The sequence below is a fragment of the Cherax quadricarinatus genome, chromosome 96 (assembly GCF_038502225.1).
Source record: "Cherax quadricarinatus isolate ZL_2023a chromosome 96, ASM3850222v1, whole genome shotgun sequence".
Lineage (NCBI taxonomy): Eukaryota > Metazoa > Arthropoda > Malacostraca > Decapoda > Parastacidae > Cherax > Cherax quadricarinatus.
This window is the reverse complement of record NC_091387.1, coordinates 12,311,544-12,318,758: the sequence shown is the minus strand read 5'-3', so window position 1 is coordinate 12,318,758 and position 7,215 is coordinate 12,311,544.

Sequence of the window (7,215 nt, the reverse complement as noted above, 5' to 3'; positions counted from 1 at the left end):
ACCCAATTTGTGTTATCTTTCCAATTTCCAATTCACAATTTATTATTTGTTAAAAAGATACTTACTTTTTAATAATATCAGTATTACCATTTATTCCTAATTAAGCACTGTTATAATTCTCTTAGAAATTTACCTAATTTTCCCTTTGCTCCCAAACTACAAATAACAAACTAGTGTATGTTCCTATTTCACTACTGTGCAATTCCTTGTACCATCCTTCACTAGCTAGTATCAACTATCTCAAATAATATTTCTTTTTGTGATATTAATTGCTCAAACTTTATGCTATAAGGCAAATCCTACTCTCAGATTAATTTTATATCATAGTGACTATCTATTTAAAGATTGTTTATCACTACTTAATTTAGTCCCTTTTACATTTCTCCTGAAATAATTCTCTACATACCAATACATTGTACTGTCCTTTATTCAGTAATTGCTATACCCCTAGTTTTAATAACAATTAAAGGGCTACCTTCAGATGATATAATATTTTTTCCTCTTGTCCATATAGTCACATTTATTAAAATACTCCAGGTGCTATTGATTACCTCAGGTGCTACTGATTTTGTTTTTAATACATTCTTTTATTATTATATTCACTAGCTCCTTTACTTTAACTGTAAATATCTACGATATTTCATAAACTCACATTTGTTAAAATAATTAAGGTGCTATTAGATGCTTAAGTGTAAAACTGAATTATCTATTCTGTAATAATCCCTTTTTCTTTTAAAATTTTTTTCAAGTTCTAGAATAATTACAGAGTCCTATTCATAAGTCTAGTTGTAGATTCAATATAAATCATATAATATTTTACAAAGAAAATCTAGTTTGTAAAGTCACTCTCATCTTATGACTATAGGCAAAGATCCTGATGTAAACTTTCTACTAAATGAATTACATAAATCAAACAGCAACTGTAATTACTATACAGCACACCATATAACTGTCTTTAACTACAATGTCAGATCATTGAGCAAACATTATGATGACCTCACAGCATTACTCAATTCCATTCATTCCAAGATATCAATCATCACACTCACAGAAACCTGGCTTAAGCCTGAAATTACAGATGTCTATACCATTCCTGGCTATATGGCCATACACTGTAGAACAGACCACCGAGGGGGAGGAAACAGCTATTTACTACTCAAATCAACTCAAATGTATCAATAAATCTTGCACAAGGGATGAACAGGGAGAATATATCATAGCCAAATTCAAATCAAAAGACCTGCAAAAACCCCTCACAGTTATAAACATCTACAAAGTACCACAGTCAAACATTTACCACTTTAGTGAAAAACTAGGAAATATGATTACTGATGCACACATGAATAAAGACCACCTACTACTAACAGGAGATTTCAACATAAACATACTACACGACCAGGACCCACAAGTAACTGAATTCACAAACACAATGAGAAACTGCCTGTTGCTACAGGCAATATCTAAACCTACAAGAATCACCAAGACAAGTATCTCCTTAATAGACCACATCTGGACAAACACCATATCCCCTTTAAAATCAGGCATAATCACAGACAACACTACAGACCACTACCCAACCTTTCTCATAACTAATCTGGGCAAACTGCCACAAGACATTACTGAAGTAACCTTCAGACTACATAACGAGACAGCAGTTAAAAACTTTACAGCAGCTATGAATAACATCGATTGGAAAAATGAGCTTGACACATATGCATATATGAATGAATGTATAAATAATTTTCTGAAAAAAAAACCCAAAGGCTCTATGACAAACATTGCCCCAAAAAACTAAACAGATCACAGCAAAGATACTGAATAATCCCTGGCTAACCCCAAGCATCTTCAAATCCATTAACAAAGCACAAACATGAAAAACAGTACATAATGGGTCAAATAACTAGAGAACAGTCTAAATGTTACTTGTCAGCTCTTACCAGCCTGATAAGAAGATCTAAAAAATTGTATTATGAAAACAGATTACATAACATCAAAGGTGATATAAAAAAAACTGGATAACTCTTTCTGAAATTCTTGGCACTAAAAAGTTATTGAAAAACAAAACAATCAAACTAACAAAATCAGATGAACCCCAACTCACACCAATTGAAACAGCAAACAGACTCAATGTTTTCTTCTCTACCACAGGAAAAAATCTAGCGAACAAAATACCAAACGGAAACACCCATCCATCAGACTACCTGATAGGTACACCTACCCAAATATGCTATTCCTAGCTCCAACCAACCCAATAGAAGTTATGCTCATCATAAACACCCTTAAAAACAAGGCAGGAGACATAAACAACTTGCCTGCTTTTATGTACAGAAAAGCTTCTCAAGTATTGTCACCAATTATTGCAAAACTTTTTAACAAATCAATTGAATCATCTACCTTCCCAACAATCCTCAAAATAGAGAGGGTCACTCCAATCCACAAAGGAGGTGACCAAGCTGACTTGAATAATTATAGACCAATATCTAACTTACCACTGCTCTCTAAATTCTTTGAAAAATTAATTCATAGACAGATCAATTCCTACCTTGTCTCACACAACATATTAAACCCTTGTCAGTTTTGATCAGGAATAATAAAAGCACAAATGATGCTATCATACACATGCTAGAACTAATATATACCGCACTCGAAAAGAAAGAAACCCCGCTGGGCATTTTCATTGATTTACGTAAAGCATTCGATGCAGCTGACCATGAACTGCTGTACTCCAAACCAATGCACTATGATATCAGAGGCCACTCCCTCAACTACCTAACATCATACCTTAGTAACAGAACTCTACATGTGCATGCAAATGGTCCAAACTCTTCCACCCAATCAATCACAGTAGGAGTCCCACAAGGAAGTGTCCTTGGGCCAATCCTCTTTCTCATCTACATCAATGATCTACCAAATGCAACACAGCTACTCAAACCCATATTATTTGAGTAAGTGTGTAAGTGCTCTAAGTAGTTCACTATGTCTCAAGACTCGACTCGACCTAACCACTGACTGACTAAAAGTCCTCACATAAACTAACTTCTTGACCAACCTGGCAATCAGAACAGCTTGATTGAACAGTAAGAGGATCGATTCGCCGAACAACAATATAACAAGCAGCAGCAACGCAGAATCAGGAACAAGGAGATAACATAATGACCCTAAGTGGGGACCATCTGCAGATCCTCCACAAAAGTCACAAAACTCCCATACTACTGAATCTAAGTTCAGCATAAGAAAATCCCCGACTGTGACAGTGCACAGATACCAGTACAAATTAGGTCAGAAGTTACAGCTCAGGACCTGAGTTTCTCAGAGTGTAAGTGTGACACACAACCTCAGTAAAAAGTCGAAAATCACTAAGTCTAGGCTATGCTCTGTGAGCCACGAAATCGTAATGACACGATTGCAAACAAACCATACCCCAGCCGGGATTGAACCCGCAGTCAGAGAGTCCGCGACGGGCTGGAGTTTTGAGACTCTCTGACCGCGGGTTCAATCCCGGCCGGGGTATGGTTTTTTTATGCTCTGTGAATAGAGTTAAACAGAACTAACAACAAGAGAGTGATAGAGATGAAGTTCCAACAAGGGCCAGCAAGGGAGAGCTGAAGAGGGAGTTGTTTGAACCAGCGCCAACCAAAGAGAGAGAGAGCTAGCCAGAGGCAAGGCAGTCTCCTCACCCAGGTGAAGTGTGATCACCCCACCATGGTCACGTGACTCTCTGTGGACTGCTGTTTCCCAGCAACTACAGAAAAACCAGCAGAGAAACAAGCGAGGCGGTAGTTAAGGTAGTTTGCCAATGCAGACAGCTACTCAACACACAAAAATGCTCGATCATAATAGTGTGATAGACAGGAGATGGGTCACAATATGCTCCCAACATGACAAACAGTCGCACTAAGAGTTGCATTAGTGTCTTTCACATGATTACTTCTGTGATAACTCATGTCACTTTAATACAACAATTCAGTATCACCAAATCAAACTCTTTTGCCATGCAATTCTTACATTTTACAGTGTCTATTTCACTATAAACTATGCTCCTCATACTCGAGCATTACACAGTGCATCGTATCTCTGCATACTCGTGGTTAAGAACATCATTGTAGAGACAGGATATGACACGAGGAGGCTCGATCATAGTAGTGTGATAGGAGACGGATCACAATAGTGCAAACAACATCATAACAGTATTATTTTTTATTTTTTATTTATTTATTAACACACTGGCCGATTCCCACCAAGGCAGGGTGGCCCGAAAAAGAAAAACTTTCACCATCATTCACTCCATCACTGTCTTGCCAGAAGGGTGCTTTACACTACAGTTTTTAAACTGCAACATTAACACCCCTCCTTCAGAGTGCAGGCACTGTACTTCCCATCTCCAGGACTCAAGTCCAGCCTGCCGGTTTCCCTGAATCCCTTCATAAATGTTACTTTGCTCACACTCCAACAGCACGTCAAGTATTAAAAACCATTTGTCTCCATTCACTCCTATCAAACACGCTCACGCATGCCCGCTGGAAGTCCAAGCCCCTCGCACACAAAACCTCCTTTACCCCCTCCCTCCAACCTTTCCTAGGCCAACCCCTACCCCGCCTTCCTTCCACTACAGACTGATACACTCTTGAAGTCATTCTGTTTTGCTCCATTCTCTCTACATGTCCGAACCACCTCAACAACCCTTCCTCAGCCCTCTGGACAACAGTTTTGGCAATCCCGCACCTCCTCCTAACTTCCAAACTACGAATTCTCTGCATTATATTCACACCACACATTGCCCTCAGACATGACATCTCCACTGCCTCCAGCCTTCTCCTCACTGCAACATTCATCACCCATGCTTCACACCCATATAAGAGCATTGGTAAAACTATACTCTCATACATTCCCCTCTTTGCCTCCAAGGACAAAGTTCTTTGTCTCCACAGACTCCTAAGTGCACCGCTCACCCTTTTCCCCTCATCAATTCTATGATTCACCTCATCTTTCATAGACCCATCCGCTGACACGTCCACTCCCAAATATCTGAATACATTCACCTCCTCCATACTCTCTCCCTCCAATCTGATATCCAATCTTTCATCACCTAATCTTTTTATCCTCATAACCTTACTCTTTCCTGTATTCACTTTCAATTTTCTTCTTTTGCATACCCTACCAAATTCATCCACCAACCTCTGCAACTTCTCTTCAGAATCTCCCAAGAGCACAGTGTCATCAGCAAAGAGCAACTGTGACAACTCCCACTTTATGTGTGATTCTTTATCTTTTAACTCCACACCTCTTGCCAAGACCCTCGCATTTACTTCTCTTACAACCCCATCTATAAATATATTGAACAACCACGGTGACATCACACATCCTTGTCTAAGGCCTACTTTTACTGGGAAATAATCTCCCTCTTTCCTACATACTCTAACTTGAGCCTCACTATCCTCGTAAAAACTCTTCACTGCTTTCAGTAACCTACCTCCTATACCATACATCTGCAACATCTGCCACATTGCCCCCCTATCCACCCTGTCATACGCCTTTTCCAAATCCATAAATGCCACAAAAACCTCTTTAGCCTTATCTAAATACTGTTCACTTATATGTTTCACTGTAAACACCTGGTCCACACACCCCCTACCTTTCCTAAAGCCTCCTTGTTCATCTGCTATCCTATTCTCCGTCTTACTCTTAATTCTTTCAATAATAACTCTACCATACACTTTACCAGGTATACTCAACAGACTTATCCCCCTATAATTTTTGCACTCTCTTTTGTCCCCTTTGCCTTTATACAAAGGAACTATGCATGCTCTCTGCCAATCCCTAGGTACCTTACCCTCTTCCATACATTTATTAAATAATAGCACCAACCACTCCAAAACTATATCCCCACCTGCTTTTAACATTTCTATCTTTATCCCATCAATCCCAGCTGCCTTACCCCCTTTCATTTTACCTACTGCCTCATGAACTTCCCCCACACTCACAACTGGCTCTTCCTCACTCCTACAAGATGTTATTCCTCCTTGCCCTATACACAAAATCACAGCTTCCCTATCTTCATCAACATTCAACAATTCCTCAAAATATTCCCTCCATCTTCCCAATACCTCTAACTCTCCATTTAATAACTCTCCTCTCCTATTTTTAACTGACAAATCCATTTGTTCTCTAGGCTTCCTTAACTTGTTAATCTCACTCCAAAACTTTTTCTTATTTTCAACAAAATTTGTTGATAACATCTCACCCACTCTCTCATTTGCTCTCTTTTTACATTGCTTCACCACTCTCTTAACCTCTCTCTTTTTCTCCATATACTCTTCCCTCCTTGCATCACTTCTCATATGCTAACTTTTTCTCCCTTACTACTCTCTTTACATCATAATTCCACCAATTGCTCCTCTTCCCTACTGCACCCACTTTCCTGTAACCACAAACTTCTGCTGAACACTCTAACGCTACATTTTTAAACCTACCCCATACCTCTTCGACCCCATTGCCTATGCTCTCATTAGCCCATCTATCCTCCAATAGTGTTTATATCTTACCCTAACTGCCTCCTCTTTTAGTTTATAAACCTTCACCTATCTCTTCCCTGATGCTTCTATTCTCCTTGTATCCCATCTACCTTTTACTCTCAATGTAGCTACAACTAAAAAGTGATCTGATATATCTGTGGCCCCTCTATAAATATGTACATCCTGAAGTCTACTCAACAGTCTTTTATCTACCAACACATAATCCAACAAACTACTGTCATTTTGCCCTACATCATATCTTGTATACTTATTTATCCTCTTTTTCTTAAAATATGTATTACCTATAACTAAACCTCTTTCTATACAAAGTTCAATCAAGGGGCTCCCATTATCATTTACACCTGGCACCCCAAACTTACCTACCACACCCTCTCTAAAAGTTTCTCCTACTTTAGCATTCAGGTCCCCTACCACAATTACTCTCTCACTTGGTTCAAAGGTTCCTATACATTCACTTAACATCTCCCAAAATCTCTCTCTCTCCTCTACATTCCTCTCTTCTCCAGGTGCATACACGCTTATTATGACCCACTTTTTGCATCCAACCTTTACTTTAATCCGCATAATCCTTGAATTTACACATTCACATTCTCTTTTGCTCTTCCATAACTGATCCTTCAACATTATTGCTACCCCTTCCTTAGCTATAACTCTCTCAGATGCTCCAGATTTAATCCCATTT